Genomic DNA, 15432 nt, shown 5'->3' with positions numbered 1-15432 from the left:
AAGAAAAAGCATTTTCTGCCATGCTCTGGAGGAAAGAGGACCCTACAATCATATAAGACCTCAGAACAGCTAGGACCTGCGGCTTCTGCTGTAGGCAAATGTCCAAAGTGGTTGGTAGGGGCTAGCTGATATAAGCCACTAAGTTTAGGGTAGGAGGCGAAATGGAGATAGTGATTGATAAGGGCATGATAAGGGCATGCCAGTCCAGGCAGGATATTTCTGTTCCCAGCAATTGTGCCTACCCAGCAAGTTCTAAAATAATAAAGCTATTATCTATTATCTGGAGATTCGATTCTAGGGTCTTGGGAATGGGCTGGTAATTCAACTTCTCCAGGACCAAAGGCAGGTAGTAAAGGAAGCAGGGACTGAGCTGGTTTCAACTGATTCTGGGGCAAAGCCAGGTGGTAGAAAAGGGAGCTGAGAGGGGACAGAATGCATGTGGCAGCTCATGGGCAAGGTGGTAGCAGATTTTTTAAACTACACATAAAACCAGATACACTGAAACTAATAGAAAAGAAAGTGGGGAAGAGCCTTGAGCACACAGGCACAGGGGAAATTTTCCTGAAGAGAACACTAATAGCTTATGCTCTAAGAATAAGAATTGACAAATGGGACCTCATAAAATTGAAAAGCTTCTGTAAGGCAAAGGACACTGTCAATAGGGCAAATGGCAACCACAAATTGGGAAAAGATCTTTAACAATCCTATATCTGATAGAGGGCTAATATCTAATATATAAAAAGAACACAAGAAGTTAGACTCCAGAGGACCAAATAACCCTCTCAGGAGACAGCTATATGAGGCTTCTGTCAGCAAGCACTTGTTGGCATCCACAATAGTGTCTGGGTTTGGTGACTGTATATGGGATGGATCCCCAGGTGGGGCAGTCTCTGGATGGTCATGGTAAGCAGCACATTGGGAAAAGAACTTTATCATTCCTACATCTGATAGAGGGCTAATATCCAACATATAAAAAGAACTCAAGAAGTTAGACTTCAGAGAACCAATTAACCCTATTAAAAATGGGGTACAGAGCTAAACAAAGAATTCTCAAATGAGGAATACTGGATGGCTGAGAAGCACCTAAAGAAGTGTTCAACATCCTTAGTCATCAAGGAAATGCAAATCAAAACAACCCTGAGATTCCAACTCATACCAGTCAGAATAGCTGAGATCAAAAACTCAGGTTTTTGATGACAGCAGAAGCTGACAGGGATGTGGAGAAAGAGGAACACTCCTCTATTGCTGGTGGGATTACAAGCTGGTACAAACACTCTTGAAATCAGTTTGGGGATTCCTCAGAAAATTGGAGATAGTACTACCTGAGGACCCAGCTATACCACTCCTGGGCATATACCCAGTAGATGCTCCAACATGTAATAAGAACACATACTCCACTATGTTCATAGCAACTTTATTTATAATAACCAGAAGCTGGAAATCACAAGAAACTCAAGAAGAAGGAAGACCAAAGTGTGGATACTTTGATCCTTTTTAGATGAGGGAACAAAATACCCATGGAAGCAGTTATAGAGACAAAGTGTGGAGAAGAGACTGAAGGAATGACAATCCAGAGACTGCCCCACCTGAGAATCCATCCCATATACAATCACCAAACCCAGACATTATTGTGGATGCCAACAAGTGCTTGCTGGCAGGAGCCTGACAAGGCTGTCTCTTGACAAATACAGAAGTGGATGCTCACAGCCATCCATTGGATTGAGCATAGGGTGCCCAATCAAGGAGCTAGAGAAAGGACCTAAGGAACAGAAAGGACTTGCAGCCCCTTAGGAGGAAACACAATATGAACTAACCAGTACCCCCAGAGCTCCCTGTGACTAAAACCACCAACCAAAGCATATACATGGTGGGACTAATGGCTACAGCTGCATATGTAGCAGAGGAAGGCATAGTTAGTCATCAATAGGAGGAGAGGCCCTCAGTCCTGTGAAGGCTGAATGTCCCAGTGTAAGGGAAGACCTGAGCCAAGAAACAGGAGAAGGTGGGTTGGTGAACAGGAGGAGTTGGGAGAGAATAAGGGGATTTTTGGTGGGGAATTCAAAAAAGGGGAGAACATTTGAAATGCAAATAAAAAAAAATCTAATAGAAAATAAAATTAGACACAACACCTCTGTCTTTTGGAATTAAAAAATGTTTGTATTCCAGCCAAAATAGCCAAGGTGTGTTGGATTATAAATACTCTACATAAAAATGGAGATTTTAGCACCCTGGCCAGAGTATATATTCATCTTTAGAAACATAGAAGATGAATTTTTGCAGATAGTTATGTATTTTATTACTGTTTTCTTGAGGTCTATTTATCACAAATTATATGTATCCCAGGCCAGAATTGAACTGATGGCAATCCTTACGCCTGGTTGCCTCAGTGCTAGGACTGCAGGTTTGTGCCTCTATATTGCCGCTCCTTTACATCCTCAGTACACACAGACACAGTTAGCCTCCTATGGTGTAAAAGGGGTCTACCAAATTTAAATAGCATCATTTTTCCAGTGTAGGCTGGTACTCATTTTGTAATTCTGTTTAAGGCATGGAATTCTATTCATCTCTGACTTAATAGATTTTAGATTCCTCTGAGGGAAATCTACCAATTACAGTATCATTTTGTAGAAGTCCTGCTTTAATTTAAGAATGTAAAAAAAAAAAAAAGGATTGCAATGTTTTCAGAACAAAAACAACAACTCCTTTAAGAAACTGTCCTTGACAATATAAAGATGTTTCACAATAAAATACCTTTGATAATACCAATGAAACAACAACACAAACTCTGATTTTCATCAAAAACACACAGATCAATTTACACTGCACATATTCCTAGTCCACTGACAATTCAAATAGAAAAATATACTTAACTTGATTCTGAGTTGGAGAATTACAAATGCTATTGTGTTAGCATGCATGCAATATTATTTACTAGGGATGGTTTCAGCTTTTGATTGTTTCTTCAATTACATATAAATAAATGCATACATAGTCTTAGTCAATAATTAACCTTAGAAATGAATTGTATTTCTTTGTGAAATATATTCCATGTTTATTTTTATTGCATATATTTGTCTTAATATATTTTACACAGGAAATTGCACATAGAATATAGGTTCTTCTGTTTGTTGCTCATAAAGTCTATTATAGTTTATATTGCTTTAGTATAAAACATCAATACATACTCATAGTAGATGTTATGTCAAAAAAATGCTAATTATAAAAAGAGAGAATCTGGTCTTCTGTGAGATTTTGATAGTCCATAAAGTGTACTGACCCTTGGGAGTTCTCAAAATCCCAACATATTAAATTAATATTATTTAAGAATTCATTTTGGTTAATATATTTATGTTTTAACATACCCAGGCATATTTCTGTCTATTATGATAAAACCTGATAAAATTTAAAAGTGTTTGTAATTCATAGCTTTAAAACACTATAAGTAGCAAAAACTAAAATGTGTGTGTGTGTGTTTAAATTAACATAAGAAAATGAAATCTGAATAAGGAAGAGGAAATGGTATAGATTTGTTCGTGTCGTAGAGTGTCCTATTTCATTTCAGTAAACAGAGATGTACTTCATAAATCTATGCCTTTGAGCAAAGCCCTAAAAAATGTAAGGCCAACTCTGGGTATATTGGGAATATTCAGGAAGAGTGTTAAGCAAGCCTAAATTCTTTGAAGTATGAGCACATTTGCTATGTTTTACTCAATGGCCAACAATATTTTTTATTCTTTGTCTATATACCTTTCATGAGAGTTATTTAATTTAGTAGCTTTATTTTTTCTGTAGGTATAATGTGGTATGAGGTCTAATTTTCTTCTTTCTTATTGAAATCACTTTAGCTTTAGTTCATTTTACTTAGCCACACGATGATTTTTGTGCATTTGTACCACTTTCTATATTATAAAATACAAAATTTTATTAGCACAGCATTGTTTTTGTCTTCTGCTTCTCAGTCATTTTACAGAGTGAGCAAATAAATGAATATTAGGCTATTTTATGGCCAATATAATTGGTAATTTGACTCGCTAATGTAAAATTTGAGTTGACATTTTCTTGGAAACATCCTAAATATATAGAGAAACAAAATTTGTTTCTTTTTTTCTTATTCAAGAACTATAAATACACTCTGTTGAATTTTCAGGCTCTAAAATGTGCATTTTATGTTTCTAGAGTATCTGCAAATGTTCGAAGGCAGACTCTGATTTGATGTTAGTTTCCTGAAATAATGGAGACTATACTGTAATGTACTATATTTATAAAGAAATCGCTACCCAGAACCTCAGACAGTGACCTTATTAATAGTAAAGGTCTTTGTAAAAGAAGACTTACAGTGTTAACTAATCTTGGCCCATGGGGGCACACAGAGACTGAACCACCAAGTAAAGAGCATGCAGGGCCTGTATCTAGGCCCACAATACATGTAGCCGATGAGGCTTGGTCTTCTTGTGGGTCCCCTAACAATTGGACTAGACTGTCTCTGACGGGGGCTTAGTTGCCTGCCTTTAGATCCCATTCCCGTAGCTGGGCTACCTTATCTATCTAATAAGAAAATGCAGATGCAGTGATAAAGACAGAACCCCATATGAAAATGAATGAAGCATTTGAGGTTTGTTTATAAAACAAGACAAAACAAAACAAAAGAGTTCAAGAATTGCCACTGGGAGAGGATGCTCTTAGCCCTGCTACGACTTGATTTGTCAGGGCAGGTTGGTACCCATATGGGAGAGAAGCTTTCCCCTTCTCTAAGGAGAAGGAGAGGGGAATGGGAGAGGTGGGTATGAGGGTCAGACTGAGATTAGTCAAGAGAGAAGAGCTGAAATCAGTCTGCAAAATGGATAGATAGATAGATAGATAGGTAGATAGATAGATAGATAGATAGATAGGAAGGACAAAAAAACAAGACAAAAGGATTAAAAATGTGCAACAAAATGTATTTTAAAAGTGAAAAAGAAAATAATAAGGGTCTTTGAAAATATAAGTAGGGGACCTTGACATGAAATCATACTGGATATAAGGTTCATGCTAAACACAAAGACTTGTATACTAATAAGAAAATTCAGGTTCACACTTGGAACATAGATGAAGACAAAATATCAGATGAAAATGGATGTAATGTTTTCCATTCATTTATAAACAAACAAACAAATAAACAAACAAGACAAAAAGTGCCAGTCATCAGAAGTTAGGGGAAAGCCATAGAACAGTGTTTCCCTCTGATTCTCTTAAGGGAACAAATACCGCCAGCACATTGATTACAAATGTCTGATCTCTTCATTTGTGAGAAAATAAACCTGTGTTATTTTAAGTCATCAGTACTGTGGTAATTTGTGAAAGCCACCCTAGGAAACAAATACATCTACTCACAGCTTAAAATATCTAAATCAATGCAAACACCCAAGACAGCTTTTTCAGGAAACAAATGGATGTCATCAATACACAGCAGGAATGTATGCTTTCAGAGTATAGCCAACACCAGAACTGGTGCTTCAAGGCAACAATTTTCATCTTTTTGTTTGTTTTTCTTATTTCTATTGAACATGTGAGGCTACTGTCTTTTACAGTTATATATGTGCATGCCTACCTAGAACCTCAGATTGTGGTTTTATTAATAATAAGATACTAAATATATACAGATGTACACACACTCACACACATGCCTTTCTTCAAAACACTACCTTATTCATAAAATAATTTCAAATAAAGGATATGTAAAAAGTATTTATATATAAGACAAATAAAATATTAAGAGAGTAGAAGAGGCTAAGGCCAGCTAGTAACAAATATTATAAGGTTTCTTTAGTATCTTATAGCTATAATTGAAAATTATTATCCTGATGTCTTCAATTTAAGTACTCAACAAATAACCACATGTAAATTATTCCTATCAGGAAACAACTTTCCAATAGTACCATAGTAACAAATACTAATAAAGTGGCTTTATTAATTTTAAATATTGTAGAGGTATTCACAGAACATTTCATATATTTTTCTATTATATAGTGAAACATTACACATAAAACTGTTTTTAAAATGTTCATAGACAAAGTTGTAATCTAATAATTTATTTAACTGGTGAAATTAATATAGCATTTTAGTTTTGAATAACAACATTAATGTGCATGATTTGCATGAACTTTGATACCCCTCGCATTATTGTCACAATGAAAGCTAAAATTCCAACAAACATTAGATAATGCTACATTCAGCATGGATGCACCAAAATTGTGCTATCGTTATTCTTGTATCAATATTAGTTGTCACAAAAAATGAATTTTATAGCTCATGTATAATGGCTATAGCTAATACCTCCTTGCCTACGCAGGAAGGTCCAATAAAGAGGCACAATCAGAGAAAATGTCATTCACATCTACTTCTAGTTGTGAATTCTTTTGTGAATAGGGTTTTCTTTACAGATCAATTTCACAGATGAATGCAAAATCAACATACTAAAATTCTATATTATATGAAGGCCTAATGGAAATCTGAGAAGATGTGCAACATAAATTTATGCAAATATTTAGGAATGTTTGAGACCTTAGTAAAGTATATACAGTGTCGAAGAACATTGAGCTTTGTTATTTCTACCTATCAGATACATATACTTTATCAAATGAAAATGATATAATTTGATTGGAATAGCATGTCTTTTAAAGGTATAGTTTTAAAAGTCACTGCATAAGAGATAGACTGAATTATTGTACCACTCATAACATAACTTTAATAATATTTAATCTTGATCATTGTGGTCTTAATGGTCTTATATGGTCATTGATTATTCAAATTATAAAATACAGTATTTGTTAGCATTCTTCTATGCTGTACCCAATGGTAACTAAGGAACAGCCAGATAGGCCTGGCTTGCTATAAAAGGGGCTGTTTGCATTCTCTCTCTCTCTCTCTCTCTCTCTCTCTCTCAATCCCTCTCTCTCTGCCCTCTCAATCTCCTTTCTCATGCCCTAAATAAACTCTATTCTACACTATACCTGTCTTATGTCTGGTACCTCAGGGTAAAGGGATGGCTCATTCTGGGACCACTGATTCAACCCTCCCACCTCACCTTACCATGATTTACAAAACATATCCTGGTCTTTTTATGAAACACAACAATATTCACACAACTGATACTTACTATTCTTAAATTTAAATGAAATGCTGCGTACAGTAAATTTAAGGTGTAAAATTAAGAATTTAGCAAACAGAAATTCTAAGCAGGTTTCTACAGCAGTCAGTACCAATGGTCCCCACCTTTGTCCTTTGCATTCACTTCTACAATCTAAAGTCCACTTACAGTAAATTCCTGGAACACTGTGTTAAAGGGCTCTTCCCTGAGACACAAGGAAACCATACTGGGAAACTGATACCAATAGCAGGGCTCATCAGTGATAAAATTCCTGGAGCTGAGGTGGCAGTAAGCTCCTTTCTGCATAAGCATGAAGATCTTACTTCAATTTCCAGATGCATATAAAAACAACTCATGTATGTTATACATGTGTAATCTTAACACAGGGGAGACAGAAACAGGAAGAACCCTGAGGTTTCCTTCCCAGCAGGTCAAGTCAAGTCTGGCTTCTGCACACATACCCATACACAGACACATATACATACCCAGACACAGTCACAGACACAGACACAGACACAGTCACAGACACAGTCACAGACACAGACACAGTCACAGACACAGACAGACACAGACAGACACAGACAGACACAGACACAGACAGACACAGACAGACACAGACAGACACAGACACAGACAGACACAGACAGACACAGACAGACACAGACACAGACAGACACAGACAGACACAGACAGACACAGACACAGACAGACACAGACAGACACAGACAGACACAGACACAGACAGACACAGACAGACACAGACAGACACAGACACAGACACAGATACAGACACAGACACAGACAGACACAGACACAGACACAGACAGACACAGACAGACACAGATAGACACAGACAGACAGAAACACAGACACAGACACAGACAGACACAGACACAGACAGACACAGACAGAGACACAGACGCATACCACCACACACAAGTATACCTGCATACACAGATATATATACTCAGCATAACAAAAACAAAATGATAAAGATGATTATAAAATGTGAGGCTAGCATAAACATCTTTTTAAAATGAAGAAATGGATAAGGTAACAATTAATTGTTAGCCTGGGTACTATAGTGAGTAGTGTGCTGGCACAATAGAGAAATTTCAAAATCTGACTTTATTTGAAAGCAAGATCACTGCAGATATATTGAGTTAAGTTGAGGTTAAATCCAGTGATTCCCATTTTTTATAAAAAGGTCTTGTAGGAAAACTTAAAGTATGTCTTTAATAAAAACAGCCGAAGTCAGGAATAAAGTTACATCAACAAATCATTTTGTTATGAAGAAACAGTGGAGGATAGTTGTGCAGAGCCTTTAATGAGATCATGTTCTGCCCAGATAATGTACTAGGTTAATCCAGCTAAGTATGACAATATCAATTTCAGACCATAACCTAAGGAGGATTCTAACCTGTAAGTCTTAATAACAGCATCATGCTCTTTCTGTCTAAAACTGATCTTAGAATCTTTCCAAGTCCAAATGTTTTCCAGGAAGTTAACATAGTAAGGGTCTGGGAGAAGGTGTTAGGCACTAAACCAGGAAGAAGATCTTGGATTTGCTTTTCTGTATATAAAAACAAACCACAAACATTTTCACACTTTCTGAAGCCACGCAAATTGAAGTTGTTTAAGTAAACTGTTCCAAGCAATGATTGAGAATCAGTTGATTTATTAATAAATTCTCTATAGTGAAAAGACATATGAACAACAACAAAAAAATAGGGATAGTTACATACATTCTGGAATTGAATTTTCCTGCCAAAGTATTCTTTTTCCCTTTTTTCATGGCTTTAAGGGAAACTAAGCTTTCTATTCAAATCATTGTCAAACCAGAGCATAATGCATACCAAGGGAACACTGGAAACCCTAGGACACAGACAAACCTTGCTTATTTCACTCTATTTACTTGTCTAGCTCCCAAAAACATGCTAAACTTCTGATGAGTCCTTGTATAGTTTTCTTAAACACTTTTAAAGTAGTTTAAAATATATCATTTCTTTGAATATCAAAATCAAACTATAAAAAGATGACTTTATGTAATGAAGGATGTCTAGTTACTTCTAATTGATGCAAACAAACTCACTGTAGGTCCTTGATAGATATCATGAAAGGAAGAATGCCCCCAGACAATTAAGATATTTTATTGAGGCTAATACAACTCAAATGTTTAAAAGAATGCATTAACAACAACAAGAAAGTGCAAAAAGAACTAAATACAAAAGGAAGGCATAAATACAAGTAGTAACGTAGAACAAATTAAATAATAATAAATAATGCTCAAGTTTTAGGATCTGAAAAGAAAAAAAAAGATATTGTAACCTGTTTTCATCATACTGGCCTTTTCTGGCAAGGGAAATACAATGTCCTCAAAATAGTGTCCTTTTCCCTCTTCTCAAGTAACAAGAAAATATAGAGACAATTTAAAGTCTTTAAAAATGAGAAATTAACGACCAAATATTCCCCTCTTTGAACTAAATTCTCTTTTTATGGCCTAATTTGAGAGCAAGTGACAAGGCTGAACTTTATCTAAGCCTATGTTCCCAGACAGCAGCAAAGGTTGCTGTAGAATCTGCCATCCTTTTGAGATATATTTCACTGTGTGTTTCAAGAAACAGTGAACTGAAATGGAGCACTCCTTTCTTGCATATAACTCAATAGCCCCTCCTCCCTTCAGAATGGAGACTAACTGCCCAGACTTAACAAAAACCCTACTTAGTAAACACATCTATAAAGCCCTGGGTTCCCTGTTGTAGTGGGATCTATCTTATGAATTGTATTTGTATAAGAGAAGGTTGAATAAAATCATTTTCTTAATTGTCAAGGGCATTTTGCCTTTTAAAAAGTCTGCCAATTATTTTCTCTATTTAATTCTTGCCTCAATTTTCATTTAGTATAGAGTTGCTCAGTTTCCATGAGTTTATAAACTTCGTGTTGTTTCTGATGTTGCCGATATCCATCTCTAATTCCTAATGCTCTGACAGGATACAGAGTGTTAATTTCAAATTTCATGTCTGTTCAGACTTATGTGGTAAAAATATGTGGTCAATTTTGGAGAAAGTTCTGTGAAGTGTTAAGGAGACTCTTGTAGCTGGATGGAATATTCTGTAAATACTTGTTAAGTTCATTTTGTTTATAACATCAGCTACCTCCAGCTTTCTCTGTTTAGTTTTTGTCTGGATGACCTGTTCACTGAGAGAGGGGTATTGAAGTCTCCCTCTAGCAGTATCTGAGGATCAGTGTTTGATTTAAGCTGTAATAATTTTTATTTTTCATTTGTTTCTTTTGTTTTGTTTTGTATACAATGTTTAGTATACTTGTGTTATGGAGATAGATATTAAGAATTGAAATGGCATTGTGGTAGATTTTCCTTTGATGAATTTTGATCAATTTTGGTTTGAAGTCTATTTTGTTAGATATTAAAATGGATATACCACCTTGTGCCTTGGGTTCATTTTCTTAGAATAACTTTACCTAACACTTTACTCTGAAGTAATATTTATCCTGATGGTCAGGTGTGTTTCTTGTATGGTTGCTGCTTTTTTGGGTCTCCAAACAGTGGGAGTATGTGTAATTCTGACTCATTTGCATGCCTTTGTGGTTCTTTTACTCTACTGGGTTGCATTGCTCTTCCTCAATAGGAGGATTTTGCCTTGTCTTATTGCATCTTGTTTAGTTCTGTTTGGCTGTCATCTGGTGGAGGCCTGCCCTTTTCTGAGGAGTAAGTCAAGGGAGAATGGATCTGGAAGAGAAGGTAGGTGGGGGAGGAGCTAAGAAGTGTGGAGGGAGGGGAATCTGTTGTTGGGATAGAGAACATGCTATTTTCAATTTAAAAGGGGGGGGCATGGGAAAAATGCCTTCTCCTAGGAAGTCTCTGACTCCATATGAGAGTAGAGGATAAGTGACGCAGCTCCTAACAACACAGGGCCCAGATATATTCATCTTTAGCAATTTTTTCTTTTTTTTCATGTTCCATTTTTTTATTGTACAGGTTTAATAAGGTTCTTTCTTTTCAATAAGATAGTATATTTTGATCACATTCACAATAGCCCACCACCTACACATTTAAAGCGTTAACCTTTCTGTTATCCAGATAATGACAGTCATTGTTATCACAGTCTAGAACCTTTGAAGTTCTTTTTCTGTTGAAATACATAGATTCATGTTCCTGACACCATGCATACTGGTTGAATTGCATATACATGGGGTCAGAGGTTTCCGATTCTCTCCACAAGAGAAGTAAGGATATGTTCGAACTCATAGTTCACTAAAAAGATACTTATAGTATCTCTGGTGTTGCAACCACAAAGGCTTCACATGCCTTTAGAACAGCAATTCTCAACCTGTGTGTTGAATGACGCTTTCACAGGGGTTATCCAAGACCATTGGAAAATATAGATATTTATACTACAATTCAGAACAGCATAGTTAGTTATGACACAAATAATTTATGGGGTAGCAGAGCTGATTCTTTGAGAAAATCAACAAGATAGATAAAGCCTTAGCCAAACTAACAAAAGGGCACATAAATAATATCCAAATTAACAAAAGCAGAAATTAAAAGGAAGCTATAACAACAGAAATTGAGGAAATTCAAAAAGTCGTCAGATCTTACAACAAAGCTTGTACTTGACAAAACTGGAAAAACTAGATGAAATGGATGATTTTATAGACAGATATCATGTACCAAAGTTAAATCTGGAATTAAACTATTTTTTTTGCATAAAATATTGCTTCTTTTACTGATATATGCTTGTTGTTCTGTATGCATTCAGGCATTGAAAGTTTTGCTACATTTGGGTGTATGCCATTTTCTTGCCCTTTACCTCCTAATTCCAAAATGCCTATCATAGCATCACCTATCAAGTCCTCATCTGAAGTAAGAAAGAAGGGCAGTGTTTCTTCCAAGCATGTTTCTCTTTCATCAGAAAACATATCTTGTCCATGATGGTGGAACAAAGGCATTGGTATGAGTGCAGCTGGGAGCTTGTATGTAGGTCCTCAACCAATAGGCAAAGAAAGCACACTGGGAATGAGGTAAGTCTTTTGAAACCTCAAAATCTTTCTCATGTGAAACAATTCCATCTAAAAGGTGATATCAACCAACCTTCTCCAGTTTCACAAACTGTGCACCAGTATTCAAAACTGTGAGCTTATGGCTCTATTCCCATTTTAACATCCTAATACCTGTTTTGAAGTTTTGTGGACATATTTCCCACAGTATTCAAGGATTCCAATTTCTTCTCGACTTTGAACAGATTCCAATTTGCTTTATGGTATATATATATATATATATATATATATATATATATATATATATATGTGTGTGTGTGTATATATATATATATATATATGTAAGCATATATATATGTATAACAGAAAAATAATTACATGGCCATTTTCCTGGACTGCCTTCACAGTGCTACACTTAATTACTACTAATCATCTAATAAAAATTTTATTTAGAAAGAATTTTTCAAATTAATAATTCCATTTCCAATTTTGGTATATAATAATAATAATAATAGTATATATTTATTATTTATCTTTAAATGTATTACAGTATCTGATAATATTCATCAAATTAAACTTTAAAGATGATACTCTCAGTTCTTAAATTTTATTTCTATACTCTCTCTTACTTGACTATTCAAATTGATTCCTACATCAATTCTAATTTTTAGAGAAAGATCTTTGTTTTTTAAAACAGAAATTCAATTTAAAGGTTCAAAGAGAGGAAGTTGTTTTTCCTTTTAAAGTTCTCAGATTATGCCATTATAATTAAATTTGCATAGATGTAAAATTGAATACTTTCTTTAGTTGAAGTTTGATTAATCATAGATGATAATACTATGTAACTTGTTATTGCCAACATTTTTAAAAGGGATTATTTAAAACAATATAATGTCTTTATATTTCTTTGATTAAGAATAGTTAGAAGCAAGAGTTTCTTGAATCTATTTTCATGGTACTGGGTTCTTTTAATTTCCTATAGCTCTTTTTTTGTTGTTGTTGACAATCGTTCTGTCGATTCAGTAGATAACTATAGCATGAGTAGTTCTTCTAACACTTTGTCAATTTGACTGTTGGGAAAATAACTGGGGATGGGCGGCTGGATGGAAAGGACACTAATGTCAACATAGCTTACATGATAATGGCAGAAGTGCTTGCAAGCCCCACACTGGTGCTGTTAACATGCTTGATATCTTTGTATACATTGAGTTTTGTATCTTACCAGAAAGAGCCAACCATTTATTGGCTAAATTGTTTTTATTGATACTGAGGTAGACTTAGTAATAGAGTCTATTGCTTTATGTATAGCTAGTATTGATACTTTTGTTCTGAATACCAAGTTTATGTCCCAGAGATAAAACTGAATAGTAAATATTTGTTCATATTTGAGAAAAAAGATATCTAATTGATCATACAAGAATCTGAACCCTGTACAAATGCCTCTGGAGCTTTTCGTTTTCAATATCATATTATACCCTGTTACCAAGTTATAGAAATTATGAGCTGCTAAAGCTTATATTGAACTAAAGATTTTCATCGGGCCTTGATGTATGGTGAAGAAACAAAGCTCTTCTTTAGGACGGGAACCTGCTTGGCAGTGTCAGTAGTAGCCTGGGAGTGTTTCCTTGAGACTCTGATGTATGAAAAGGAAGACATCACTTTCTCTAGGAATATGGTTTGCAAAGAAAGTAATATCCTGGAATCAGGGCCTGGGGGAATCTGACTTCTGATCCTGCAAAATTAACACTTCTCATCCCAAGGAGCCATGATTATAAGCCCTGCTGCCCTAGTAAGTCTTTGTTGCCTGTGATGTATCTTATGCACCATTTAATGATTAGCCTCTTGTTAACTTCATCTTCTGTACGATAGCTCTTTACTGACTTTGTCCCAATTTATACTTGCAAATAGTATATAAGATGTTGTACTTCTTAATAAACTAGATTTCATAAGCCATAAACTTAAATAAGACCTTCTGATCATAAAGTTTCCAATTTCTTCTTTATTATTTCATCTCCTGTCCCTCCTACTTAGGACCCTTTCACTGAAGAATCACCTGCTTGTCAAGGTCAATGAGCATCTAGAGCAAAATGAGATAGATAAACTGTCTTAGGGTTTCTATTCCTGCACAACATCATAACCAAGAAACAAGTTGGGGAGGAAAGGGTTTATTTGGCTTACTTCCATATTGCTGCATATCACCAAGGAAGTCAGAACTAGAACTCAAGCAGGTCAGAAAGCAGGAGCTGATGCAGAGGCCATGGAGGGATGTTCTTTACTGGCTTGCTTCTCCTGGCTTGCTCAGCCTGCTCTCTTATAGAACCCAAGACTTCCAGCCCAGGGATGGCACCACCCACAAGGGGCAATTGAGAAAATGCCCCACAGCTGGATCTCATGGAGGCACTTCCCCAACTGAAGCTCCCTTCTGTGATAACCCCAGCCTGTGTCAAGTTGACACACAAAAGTAGCCAGTACAATTGACCCCTTGTCAATTTGACACACAAACACATCACTATTAAGCCTCAACCCTTATGTTCTTATTCATCCCTAGGATCTAAAGTACCACAGTCTTTACATATAAAGTTCCAATATCTTTTAAAATTCAAAGTCTCTTAATTGTGGGCTCCACTAAAATACATTCTTCCTTCAAGAGGGAAAAATATCAGGGAATAGTCACAATCAAAAGCAAAACCAATGTCTGGGATTCAACTCACGATCTTCTGGGCTCCTCTAAGGGCTTAACTGGTCACTTCTCCAGCTCTGCCCTTTGCAGCACACATCTTGTCTTCTGGGCTCCAGACACCTGTACTCCACTGCTGCTGCTGTCCTTGGTGGTCATTCATGGTACTGTCATCACTAAAACACTGTCTTCCACTGTAACTAGGCTTCACCAATAGCCTCTCATAGGCTTTCTTCATGGTGCCAAGCCTCAACTCCTTTGCATGACCCCTTCAGTCCTGGGTCATCAATTGCAAACCAATGCTGCCCCTTCACCAACGGCCTTCCATGGCTTCTCACTGTGTCGAGCCTCAGCTGCTCTTCATAGACCCCTTCAGTCCTGGGCCATCAATTGCAAACTGATGCTGCCCCTTCACCAATGGCCTTCCATGGCCTCTCACTGTGTCGAGCCTCAGCTGCTCTTCATGACCCCTTCATGCTGTCAAAACCAGTACCACCTGAGTGACTCTTACACATTACCAAGTCCTGCTACAGCACAAGGTCCAACCTTGGCTATCTCTGGAACACAGTCTCTTTGCTCTCAAAAAACACTTCCCAGAAGATGTCACCTC

Source organism: Mastomys coucha, unplaced genomic scaffold, assembly GCF_008632895.1.
Source record: "Mastomys coucha isolate ucsf_1 unplaced genomic scaffold, UCSF_Mcou_1 pScaffold18, whole genome shotgun sequence".
Lineage (NCBI taxonomy): Eukaryota > Metazoa > Chordata > Mammalia > Rodentia > Muridae > Mastomys > Mastomys coucha.
This window is presented reverse-complemented; position numbering follows the sequence as displayed.